Below are 13,450 nucleotides of genomic sequence, written 5' to 3' on the forward strand. Positions count from 1 at the left end.
GTTTTTTTGTAATCTTCAAGTCATTTTGGATTTCCACTCATTATTTTCAATTTGAAATAAAGATAAAGCGGCAATTAATCTGTTAGATAATCCTGTTTATAAGAAGTAGAGTATAATTCTATCATTTTCTCTCGACAGAAAATCGAAAAACGTATTGCGAGCCCAGCGGAGAGAGCCGAAACATCATTTCGCTGCAATGTCAAAGAGGTGTGGAGAAAACTTATCACAGAATGAATCGTCTCATCAGAAGACAAAGATGTGAATATTATGGTTATAAGAAAAGGAAGCAAATATCATTGTTCGACACCACAACCAAAGAAACATCTTCAATGAGGGGGGATACAGATCGTTTGAACGGAAAATCGGAGAAAGTAATTGAAGAAGTAATTGTCCGACTTCTTTTGTTAGTTGGTTCAACCTTTTTTACACGAAAACAATTTTTTTAACCGCAACCTAATTCTCATTTCTTAAATTCGAATAATGCTTTACAATGTAAAATTTTGTCAGAAATAGCCCCCCTAACCCTATACCGAAGTTCCTACTATACCACATCAATTTTTGTCATTTTTTACAAGAAAAATTAGATATTATAATTTATTATTTTATTAATATAAGTCATTTTGTGTAAATAAGGTATACTTATATATATTTTTAGCACAAGAATTATGAGTACATATAATTTAACTTCACCATATATATTAATATGAATTTATTTAATATTGACTTTAATTTTAAAGAAGAAAATCATCCAAGTATCGAATTTAATCTATCGTCTAATTTCATTGAAACGGCAGTAATGTCGGTTGATGAAAACTTCGTATTTAAAATACGTCAGAAAATTAGTTCTTTTTTTACACTTTCCTGTTCTGATATTATTTCTTTTCGGAAGGTTTGATGAAAGTTTTCTTTTTATATAAATTTACCAGCAAAACATTTTTTCTTTCCGTGAATTTCCGTCGTCTAGAAGAAGTATTTTTCGTACACCAAATAAATAGTTCAGTCATTCCATCAAAAAAGATCGAAAAATCAATTCTTCCTGTACAATATCGAATTTAGAAAGCTTTCCTATGCAAGAGCTTCGATGAAAACCTATTCCTTTAAAAAATATTTTATCAGAAAATTAGTTCTTTTCGTACACTTTCTTGTTCTGATAGTTCTTCTTTTCGGAAGGTTTGAAGAAATTTTTCTTTTTATATAAATTTACCAGCAGAATATCTTTTCTTTCCGTGAATTTTCAACGTCTGATAGTAGTTCTTTTCGGAAAATCATAAAAATAATTTAGTCCTTTCCATTAAGTGGTATCAGAAAATTAATCCTTTCCCTGCAATTTCGAGACCGAAAAGATATCCTTTTCGTAAATTGAAAAGAAACAGGTATTCTTTCCAGTACTTTTCGAGACAGAAAATGATAACTTTTCGGTTACGGAAAAGAATGGAAATATATTCTTTTCGGAAAGCTTCTAAAGGATACTTTTCGTCCTTATCGTGCACTCGAAAAGAAATCCTTTACGGTGCACGTAAATACGAAGAAAGAAATCCTTTTCACCGTCTATCGGACAGTCGGAAAGATCATTTTTCATGCAGTGTGTTTCAAAGTGAAATAACAAACCTGCAAAAACAGGAATCAACACACTTTCTTGTCCGCCATCTTTAATTTCGCAAATGAATCAAGTGAAGTTATCACTTTCGATATCGCGGATATTATTATTATAGATCACACATTTTGATTTTTGGCTCGCAATATAGGAGCACTGTTTTGATCAATATTTCCATGCCAAATTTCTCAGTATTACCCTTGGAAGTTTATTATTTTTTTCATAAGGCAAGTACTTTTTTATTTTCTGGTTTACGGACATTTGGAGATGATCTTTTGGAGCGGAGGATGGAAAAAAAATAGAAATAAAATTGTTGTTTTCAAACTTTAATGTTGGAGAAAATAAAATGTGTTTTGAGGAAACTTACATACACAGCAGAAAATCAAAGAAAGTTTTTCAGCTGGAAAATTGTGTTGAGCGCCATTGGAGGAAGCATATTGGGAAAAAGAGATAACTGTTTTTATACCCTATTATCTTCCTTTCCTGTTCTTATAAAATGAAGTTTTCTAAAAAAAATCCATTTCATGGCAGATTAAACAGAATCAGAAATGCAAAAATAAATAAAATTTCTATGAATTTCAATTTTATTTTTATTCTATTTTTGCAAAAAAAACGTCGGCGATTCCGTAAACCAGAAAATAAAAAAGTAATTGCCTAATCATGTTTCGCTGCTAAGAAAACAATATTAAGCATTCTTTAATCTCATGGGTGTTTAAAGTTGCATTTTATAAGAAGTTGTGTGATCTGTAATCTGTAGTCTGCTATTTAAGGATGAAGGAAATACTTTTTCTCTAAACCACTGTAAACAGCTGTAAATGGACTCCTTAAACACATTTCATAGCTCTGACCGCGGGTTCTAGGTCCCCCCTGAGAACAAGGTCCCCCCAGCCTGATAAAATTTTAGGTCCCAGTATAGGGGAAAAATTTTATGGCATTCACAAAGCTCTATTTACATGTGTGTGCACTTTTAGAGAATGCAATAGAATGTCTTCATTTTTGCATTTTAAGGATCAGATCACACTTTGCATGAAAACATATGAAAAGGTATAACATAAAGAAATTAAAAACCAACAGTAAAGAAAAATATTTAGGAAGTGTTATATAGCCCCCAGAGTTACATAAATTAATGCAAGTCCCCCCAAAGATAGAGCTCCCCCTGCCTGACGGGAAAAACAAGCAGCTCTTATATGGCAAATTTTAGGTGTAGCCCCCCCTAGCTATGCATTTGTTTTCAGAACAAAAAGAACGGGGGAAAGGAACGGGGTTTTGGTATATAGGTATATAAGTCATTAGAATGGCTTTGTGTTTTCGATGATTCCAAGTGTCTCATAAAAAGGATCTTTAAATAGCATACTGTAAGACCTTGTGGACGATAGCGAAATGTCTGAAAGTGACTTGAAAAGTACCCTCTACAATGTGCATTGTTTTTCATATTGGAATGTAAGTACACAATAATATTTTTATAAATCTGTGTTTTATGATAACTTAGGATCACTATCATGAAAACCCATGTGAAATCACCTCTTGATAGAGGAAAGCTATCCTAAACAAAAACAGCTTCTTTTTTTCGCTTCTCTTTTTTTCACTTGCTGTCTACCATCTTGAATTTTGTTTATTCTGTTAAATGCGGAAATCGTGCCTCCCGTATTTGGCCAGGCCCAATTGATAGTTTGGTTCGTACTTAAAAACAAATATTAAGCACCTAAAAGCTGAGAGTAACAGCTGAATTCCTTTAAGCACACACACGCAGCGAACACCTTTATCTCCAACTGGAAATTATCTTGGCGATCGCGGCGCATGCCTTTGTGGCTCCGGGCTTTTAGGCTATTTCTTTACATTCGCGGTTGGATTCCAGGAGGAGCTTGAATCAGTCCAAAGAAAAGCAGCTTGTTTTGTGAATAGTGATTGGCAGTGAGGCTGGAACATCGATTTTTGAGGATTACGATTTTACCAGCTTTTTAGCGATTTTTGCCTCGCTAACCCAAATCTCACAACCTCTTTATCTTAAAGGATGATCGAAATTAGAGTTTTTCAGCGTTCCGAAAAAAACGCAAAGCAGAAATTTTTTCATCTTCACAGGATCGATTGTCAACAACAAAATACATTTTTTGGTCTTTGGGTTTGTTTCTGACGTTTTTCCTTCAAAGAATATCGATCACTTTCCTTTTCCCCTTGAGCGCGCGAGAAAAAAATGATTAGCTCGCATTCTCGCGCGGGCGAATAAAGATGAGGCGACAATCTTGCACTGAGGGTGCTACTTAGTTTCCGCCCTATTTTGCGCCCACCATAGAATGGTCCAAATACGGGGGTATTCCAAATGATAAACGATGTCGTTCTGTAAGTGTTTTATTTTCTGATAGATACTAATAGTATATTGAATACTATTAACTTATTTATTTAAATATTTTTGAGCCCAAATTTAAATATCTTGTTAAATAAAAAACAAATAACAGCAGTTCTGTTTTTCCCTCAAACCCCCGGGAAAAGTTTTTTTGCCGACTTAGCTATTTTACAAATTTCGGAAAAGAACTCCCATAGGAATTCCGATTCATAACCCGATTGGTTCATTTCAGAACGGCTTCAAGAAAGCAAGAAAGTCATAATGGCAGATAATTTTAAAAGTTTCTCTGAGTAAATGTGTGTAATTTATTGATGTTGATGGCTTGTTGATTCTTTAAAGAAAAAAGATAACAGGTATAGCTTTTTCTAATCCTGGAATATCGAGGGTCCAGCTACACTGATTGGTCCTACGAGTCCAGCCCTACAGCAATGATCAAAAAACTTGAATGGATATCAACTGAACAACATCGCAAAATTGCCAGCATTATGATGCTTCACAAAATTATCAACAAAAACATTGCAATTCCTATGACAATTTTGCCAAAGCATTCAAGAGATGGAAACAATTTCCAACAAAAATTAGGGAGAATTCTTGCTTACTCAAACTCATTTGTTCCCACTGTGACCAAATATTGGAATAAAGAGAGTCCAAGCTTGGACACACTTATCACCCCCCTTTTCTTGTTAGCCCCTTGACTTTTAGAATGATTTTAATATTTATTGATATTTATGAATAAAATTATTTTATTAAACAATCTTGTATTTTATATGTAGCGAAAATGGGCCTACGGGCTTAATGTTACTTAAATATATAGATAGATAGATAGATAGATTGCGGGATTGATTGAGGAATTTCAAAAATTGAGGTTTTTGGTAGGAAAATGAAAAAAAGGTTCCATTTTAGCTACCGACCAACCCATTTTTCAAAGCTTCTAGAACAGGAACCAAACAATGAATTGGGCCTGGCCTTTCCATTTTCTGCTTGTTGCAAACATCTGTGTCCTCTTTTCAATGAAAATGGATTGATTCTTAGTTCAAAGAAAGCAAGAAAATTCACTTCAAATAGGGGACTTTTTGCTGCCGGGACGCCTGATGACTATTTCATTTCAAGATGGCATGCAGATGGCTATTCAAGGCAGATTCAAGGAAAACCTCAATTCCTGTAAGTAAAAGAAAACTAAAAAGAAAATAAAGATTGACTCGGAACAGCTCCATATATCCAGTTATACAGCTAACAAAAAAGGAACAGCTCCAGTAGTTCCAAACCAACAACCAAAGCAACAAAGTTGTGTGAAAAGTGTGAAAAATTCAATGACATCATTTGTGATTGCAGCAGAGAAGAAAATGGCAGCAATTTTATATAAAATTCAAATTCGAATGGTGATTTTGTGCTTGTTGAAAAGATAATACATAGAGCTAAGAACTGCTAGAACTTCTGTCTTTGAAAATGCTGTTTGAGATTTGCTCCACTTCCGCCAGCCATTTTGAATTTTTTAAATGATTTTGTTTATAGCGCTTTGCGCTTTGCGCCTTCTGCGTTACCCAATCATGTAAAACCGTGACTGAAAGTCCTAGCAAGTTTGTTTGTAGAAGCAGAGAGAAGTCTGTACTTGAAACGTCTTTCACATTCGATTACAGGTCTTGTTTTTATTACTAACTATGATATCCGGGGGAAATTCAATTCCCCAGTAGTAGTAGTAATGGGGGCAGAAACTTTCGCGTTTTTGGCATTTTTTCGCAAAAGTTTCTGCCAGGTAAGAAATTAAACAAGAAATTCGCGAAAGTTAATTGGAAAATAAAGCGCGAGTTATTTCCACCGAGTTAAGAAAATGAAACCGGAAAAAAACGAGTCATGACACATTTTTGCAAAATTACAAGAAGATGACATACGGAAAAGCGCATGCGGGAAACACTCCAGGGAAATGAAGCCACTTATTTCAAATTTCCCATCCAGGCCAGACAGAACACGCAGGTCAACCTCGTTCCATGTGTATTATTATCAGCTTTCTTTTTGCTTACTGATAGCGCTAGATAACACCGTGGCATTGGCTGGTTTTCGAACGTGTAAAGATTACGTAATCCAAAAACAAAACGTCAGATTTCATTCGTTCTTCGTTTTTGAAGCAGTTTTGCATTACAGTGTAACTTTGTAACGTCAGATTTTTTATGACGTATTGTTTTGAGAAGTTAGCCCCCCCCCTCTGAGAGGGGGAACTCGCATCAGCCAACACCAGGGTATTCTCTGGCGTTTATCAGTAACGTAAATAAAGCCTGGAATACACGTGGACGAGGTTGCACGCAGGTGAGAAAAACTGAATTTGTTCTTGGTTCATGTTAAAGAAAGAGCTTCTTTTTTGGACTGGAATCCCGAAAATTGTTGTCTTGTCGCGCAAGCATATCCGTAGTTAGTCTCTTCCGTAAATGTTCGGTTTTTTTCCGGGACGGTAGTATACATATTTTCATATTACGTTATATGGTATTATCATTATTACATATTACAATTTTAGTTTTGATTTGGCTTTGAAAAGCTGAAGCGAGTGTTATAAATGCAAATCAAAACAGTGTATGATATAACACGAATTACAATATTACTTGTGCAAATCAAAACAAACAAAATGGCAGACTGGTTATGATGATGATGAGCTGATTCATTGACTAGAAAAAGTGTTTTGTATGTCAAATTTTGTTTCTTGTCTTTGAAACTGAATACTAACTACTGTAATTTAGTCAGAAGTTCACTTCAGCAATGATTTCAATACACCTTTCCCGTAATTCGTAAAACTAATGCGCGCGCATTATTTTGATGCTCTCCACCGTTTGGTCTCTGGAGGTAAACAAACCCGTTTATGCCTGCGTTCCCTTAGGGAAAGTTGGTTTTTTGAGCTTTTCTTAAGTTCTGTCGAACAAAATCCCCTCAAATTTTAGTATGTTCAACCTATTCATGATATTATACCACGCTGAAAATATTTTGCCAAAAGAAGGTCGCTGTCAAAAGTTGGAGGCTCAAATCCCAATTTCCCTAACCCCTCGCAGGCAAAAACGCGTTTTTTACCTCCCAAACAATTTTATACACAACGGTGGAGCGCACATTTTCCCGGGCCATTTCTGAGAAATTTGAATTACGGGAAAGGTGTATTCTTTTTCCAGAATCTTTAAAGAAATTTGCTTAAGTTTTCAAATGTACATTTGATATTTTTGTTCAAACTCTAATTTATTTTTGTCTGTCATTTTATTGATAACTACCTTTATTGTTTATAGGGCTTCTTGAGCTTTAAATACTATCATATGGTCGTAACTCGAGAAAGTCCTTCTTAACTTAGTAAAACAACCGGCAAAGTACAAAAAAGATGAATGTACGCATAAAGTTGAATCCAAACGTGGTTGACTTTTTCTTTTGGTCTTCAAAATAATTTACCTCACTTATAGAGTGTTTTTACGTCTTTTCAGTGTGGTAAATCTTTTTCAAAAACCTGAAAAAAGTTTGTTTGCTCGTTAAACTTTACATGCGCACGTTAAACTTTTTCATGCAGTTGTGATAGCCTAAATAACTTACGCTCCAGTGGTTTGGTGAAATAGCTCCAAATTCTGGCTTTCTAAGTTAGGAGAGACCTTCCCGAAGGCATTTAACGGTGATTAGACTAGGTACACAGACAGTCATACAGAAACACCATAAAGGGAAAGTATATCGCTAGCTATAAACTCAAAAAGTCTAGCTTCTTGAAGGCACGTCTCTTCATTGTCTGCGCTGCGATCAGCTTGGAGAAAAGATTGCATCATGAAAAAGGACTATGCACTTGAAAAGAAATTTAGGCGCATTTTAACTTTTCTCGACTGTACGTCTGAATGAACCACAATGGCATTCCTTTACTTTTCTTTTGACCAACAACATAGAAGATTTTGCTTGAGAAGTGCAATCACAGCGTACGCTAGTGGAGCCCGGGCCTTAACTAGGATAAGCGAGTTTCTATTTCACCCAAATTAAGATGGCGCAGAACTTTTTGATAAATTTTATACGCAGTATCCTCTTGACTATTGTTTATTAGGCAAAGTAGCAATAGAGAAATGTTGAAATATAGCAGCCAATGAAAAAAAAACAAGCTATTTCTGATTGGTTAACCTTGTGGATTTATTCACTGCGTATGTCCATATATTTTGCCTACAATCTAAGATGTCTGCGACATTATTAGAATTAAGGTCTATTTAGTGAATAATAATCATGACATATATTGCTATAAGAAAGAAACTAGGAGAAAAAACAAACAAACAGGAGATGTGAAAATCAGTAAGATAATGATACCATAACTTTTTAAATATATTTTTGAGAGGCTTTTCCAGCTTTTCATTAAATTTTATTAAGTTATCAAGCTGCATGAATTCTTCAAGTATTTATTTTTTTATAATGAAATATAATTTTTTTTTCAAGCAAACGCCTCAATCAATCAATCAATCAATCAATCAATCAATCAATCAATCAATCAATCAATCAATCAATCAATCAATCAATCAATCAATCAATCAATCAATCAATCAATCAATCAACCAATCAATCAATCAATCAATAATTAAGAATTAAATCAATCAATTATTCCTGATTATTTTTTAATGTTTAATCTTTAAAGCATTAAAGCCTTATAAGTGCATGACATGATCTTTATGTGGGGGCATTTAGTGGAAGCTATGACTAGTTTAGTTTGTACTGGAAATGTGTCAATTTTTACAACACCTCGATCTCGTACGTGGCTCTCTGGGTACCATTTTCTTATTTTACTGGTGCGGGACTGATGGACATGGTACAATAATCGCTCAGGGAAATTTTGATGCTACTTTTTTTTGATCGAAGAAAAAAACTTTTATACACAATGTAAAAAAAATATTTAGGCGAAATTTTCGACTTTTAGTTTTACTCGTCTCGATTTTTGATTTCGAAGATTAGAGACATCTTTATTTGTTTTGTCTGTTATGGTGATTAGTGAGGTTTATCACATCCCTAAACAACAGTCTTGAAGTGGGTGACGCCATTGGAATGTATATACTCCTTATTAGACTTATATATGTTTAAAATATAATCCTGTTTTATTTCGCACCCATCCATCAAGGCTTGTGGACACGTGGGTATCTCCCTCACTTTTTGTCCCATGAAACAAAGAAAGAAACCATGAGACACGCACTTTTTTCTTGTGTTGGTGGGGTGGAGCATGTTGCCTTGCACTAACGTGAAAAAAACTTCTCGTGTCCCCAACCCATAAAGCTTTTTTCAAATGTACGTAAAATTTTATTTAAGACCTTGAAGGGTGGGGAATTTCCCTAAGCTTACGTACTGTTTCAAAGCCTTAAGTAGAGTTTGCTTACGTTCAAAAAGTTTTGAACGGAAGAAAAAGTCACGTAAGACCCTCTTAATCAACAAAAACTCTACATAATGTCAGGGAAATTCCCAAAAGACAGTCTTACGAACGATTTTCCGTAAGGTCTAAAGTAAAATTTCACGTGCATGTGAAAAAAGCTTAAAGATCGTAAATTTGAAGCGCAAAAATCAGTAGTAGACTAAGGGAGTAATAGACCAATTTCATAAATTACGTTACAAACGTCAATTTCCTCATCTTGAAATTATTGCCATGGTGATTAACTCTCAGCAGATTCTATTAAAACTAATTCCTATTTTTTCACATGTACGTAAAATTTTACTTAAGACCTTGAAGAGTGAGGAATTTCCCTAAGCTTACGTAGTGTTTTAAGGCCTTATGTAGAGTTTGCTTACTTACGTTCAAAAAGTTTTGAACGGGAGGAAAAGTCACGTAAGACCCTCTTAATCAACAAAAACTCTACATAATGTCAGGAAAATCCCCAAAAGACAGTCTTACGAATGATTTCCCGTAAGGTCTAAAGTAAAATTTTACGTGCATATGAAAAAAGCTTTAAAAAAATCATTTAATATCTCAAGGGACATAATCGCCATGATAATTGTTTGAATACGTGGATAAAAGGTCTGTTTGGATTCCATCGAAGTGAAATTGAAAGAATATTTTTCCCTTTCTGAAATTCTCCTTACAACAGCTTGAAACTTGCCAATTTGCCAAAGAGAAACCTTGCAATATACACTGATTGTAGTTTGAAAGTATAATTATTGGACGAATTGTATTTATGGCTGTCCTTTCGGTATGTTTGCTGATAGCGGTAGATAATTATTGTAGTGTGGTTATATGATGTCAAGTTTTGTTATGATGTATTGTTTTGAGAAAGAGAGGATACTCACATCACCCAACACCAGGGTATTTTCTGGCGTCAATCAGTAACGTAAATAAAGCCTGGGATACAATAGGGACGAGGTCGAGGACGACCACGTAGGCAACCACATTTATCTAACTTAAACCCAGTCTCTTAGTTTTGCTTTGTATGATTCTGACTGATAGCGCTCACGATAGTATCACGCCCATCAGTAAAATCAAAAGTTGTGGTGCAGGGCGTCTCCGAATACGAGATTATCGCAGTGCAGTGCACTTTTTGTGTCTTTTCTTCTGTTTTTTTTTACCGATCATTTCGTCCTTTCGCCATTGAATATTGTTTAAATGGAAATAAGGATAGTTATAGAAAAGATTATACTTTGAGATAATGTTCTGCCGCTGAGGTCCCTTATACGGCACTGTTATACGAGAGCCGTTTAAAGACTTCTTATAGGTCATATTTAATCTCCCCATTGAAAATCCAAATTTGAAAACCAAAATGGCCACCTTACGTAAAAGGAAAAATAAATGAATCAGTTAATATAAGTCATCAACATAAATGAAACAGGAACGGGAACTGGTATAACCGGATAAAATCCTAAATGAAAATATGCTGCTTATTCTGAAATGATTTAAAAAATAAATAAGGGTGTTATTTAGGGTGTTAGACTCTGAGTTCGTTTCATTTTGTGTCAAAAAGATGTGTTGAAATCGCGAACGTGGCGATCGATTCTTCTAACACTGCGCTCTCTGTGGATACAGTGAATGTGGTTACAGTGTAAACTCTAATTAGCGGACAGAGTTGGGGAGACAGGTTAGTGTCAGCTAATTAAAAAATTCTGCATTTTAGAGACTCTGGGCATAAATTAACTCTTTATAAGGATTTAGGCTGCTGACATCCACTAACGAAATCGAGCGGTTTTTTGTAGAAGTCTGTTATTCAGAATCAATAAGGATATGGCTAGGAAACGGCCGAATAAAAACATTTTGTCTGCTAATCAGTGGTGTCGGCCTTTTAAAGTCTCCGCTAATGTGGAGGTCCTACTGTAGCTGACAAAGTTCCTTATCCAAAACATTCAAGATCTGGATGAAAAAATCATCAAAAAGAGCTGTCAAACTAGGCAGATCCTCTTACGTAGCCACGTCCGTCTCAAATAAAGCGAATACGTGTCGTGCGTCGAGTTACCAGGATTTGGTTGGAGACTAACCTCATGTCACGCTATGTCTGTATGTATGTATGAAAGAAAGTTTAAAAGTTTCCTTTGATAATATTTTTAAAACAAATTTCCCTATTATCTGTTTGTGGATTTATGAGATCTCTCTCTCATGTTGTGAAAGCTTTAGCCAAAGTAATGAATGAATTCAGACAAAGTCAAAACCGAAAAAAAAACTGTGCTATGTTAAAAAAATTAATAACTAAGGATGATAGAGAGCCGCATAGGGCAGTTTTTAAATGACTATGTATATCTCATATCTCATTCTTAAATACAAAGTTTCGTAGTTTCGTTTGTAGTAAGTAGCTGTTGGTTTTTATTGTGGGATCTACTTGACACAATTTTGATTCTTTCTTGCACACTTTATTAATCTGTAGCATTAGCATAGAAGCATTCAAACTGAATACAGAGTGATCCGTGATCCGGGGGGCACTTAGACAAAATTGGGTGTGGGACGTACCGCTGGTCAGGATCCCTCTTTTAGGCTCTGAAGATATCTGACAGGGTTCCAAATCTACTAATTTTCAGGATGTGTATCTGACAGGACCAACTTTTCGAACTCCATCCAGCGGCACGCCCGCGTCGGACGTCAAGGTCGAGGTCAAGGTCAGTGCCCCCCGTGTCCGTGATCGAATTTGTTTTCAAATTGGAATGACTTTTAAAGTGGATACGAAATTGACTCCAATCATAAACAGGAAAGTATGATTACACCCCTGTGTCACAGACCCATTGGAACCCCGCCCCACCTGGGAAATTTACTTTGATTTCATTCCCATTCGATTCGAAATTCAATGTTTAAAAATGGCACACCAAAACCATCCCTAATGGAATTTTTTACTTTAGATCAATAAAATTTTTATCCCCATATTAAAAAGCTTCACCGGGGGCTGAGAGGTACCTCTTCCCTCAATAAATGTTGACAGCGTATTGACGCAACATTGAATGGCGGAGGGGGAGGCCGAATTAAATGTTTAGAAAATTGAAAGCTTATAAAAGTACACCTTATAGTTGAATAAGTGATTACACTTAGTACCCTTCTTAGCTTTTTTCCCTTATTATAGCCTGAGTACTAGCTTATGATGGTGATCTCTGTATACTGTAGTGTACTGTACTGTAGTGCATATAGTCTCCCATTTACTTTACTACATATAATAAGCATATGGTATACCTGGATGGTTTGAAAGCTTAAGCATACTCGAGCCTGACCAAAGACAGACACTTGCTTACAAAAAAACGTGTATACTCTGATGTAACCTTACTTTTCGAATTTTTGAGATACTTTCAATATTAGAAATCGATTAGAATTAAACGCCCGAGAGTTTTGCAGCTATGGTGATTAGCTTTTAAATGATGATCGTTATCATACAGCTGGAAATTGATTGCTAATTACTTGAGTAATTGATACATGTTTATACAAGAAGTTGCGATAACAACCAACATAAGATACTATAATTCATAATTGGGTGCATCCGCTACGCCATGCTTTAGAATTCACTTTCCCGCATTTGTGGAGGTGTGGCACTTGTTTTGGGTAATCACACAGGTTATACAGAGTATCTTGATGAGGGAAGAAAATTTGGCAAAAAGAAAATTTGGCGACTTTGGAGTTGGCGGATTTAGTAATGTAGAAAAAAATCAATAGATACTTATAACGGGGACATGACACACCCGGGGTAGGGGTTACTATGCTTGATACTAAATAGGTTTGCGAAGTGACCCCGAAGTGACTCATATTCGTAGTGGAATATTCGAAAATCGACCCTTTGAGAGAGACTGAATTTGAGAAATTTGAGGAAAGTTCTACCCATTTTTTGACGTTCTTACAACCCTTTGATAATGATAGACTACTGTATTTCCAAAAATGTTTAGCCCGAAACTTTTATCCGTTTTGAGAATTATGTTAGACGATACATAGTAGAATTATGTATGCTCATCCTTTTTTGAGGGAGTCGATTTGATCATGTTGCTTACTTTTAGGACCCTTTCAGAGACTCAATTGCTATAATTTATGGTTTTTGTAACCCTCTGAAAGGGGAAGTTTTACATGTTGCTCACTGGGCCAAGTAGAGTTGATTCTACGTTGA

This window comes from Clytia hemisphaerica, unplaced genomic scaffold (genome assembly GCF_902728285.1).
Source record: "Clytia hemisphaerica strain Z4C2 unplaced genomic scaffold, Clytia hemisphaerica genome assembly, whole genome shotgun sequence".
Classification (NCBI taxonomy): Eukaryota; Metazoa; Cnidaria; class Hydrozoa; order Leptothecata; family Clytiidae; genus Clytia; species Clytia hemisphaerica.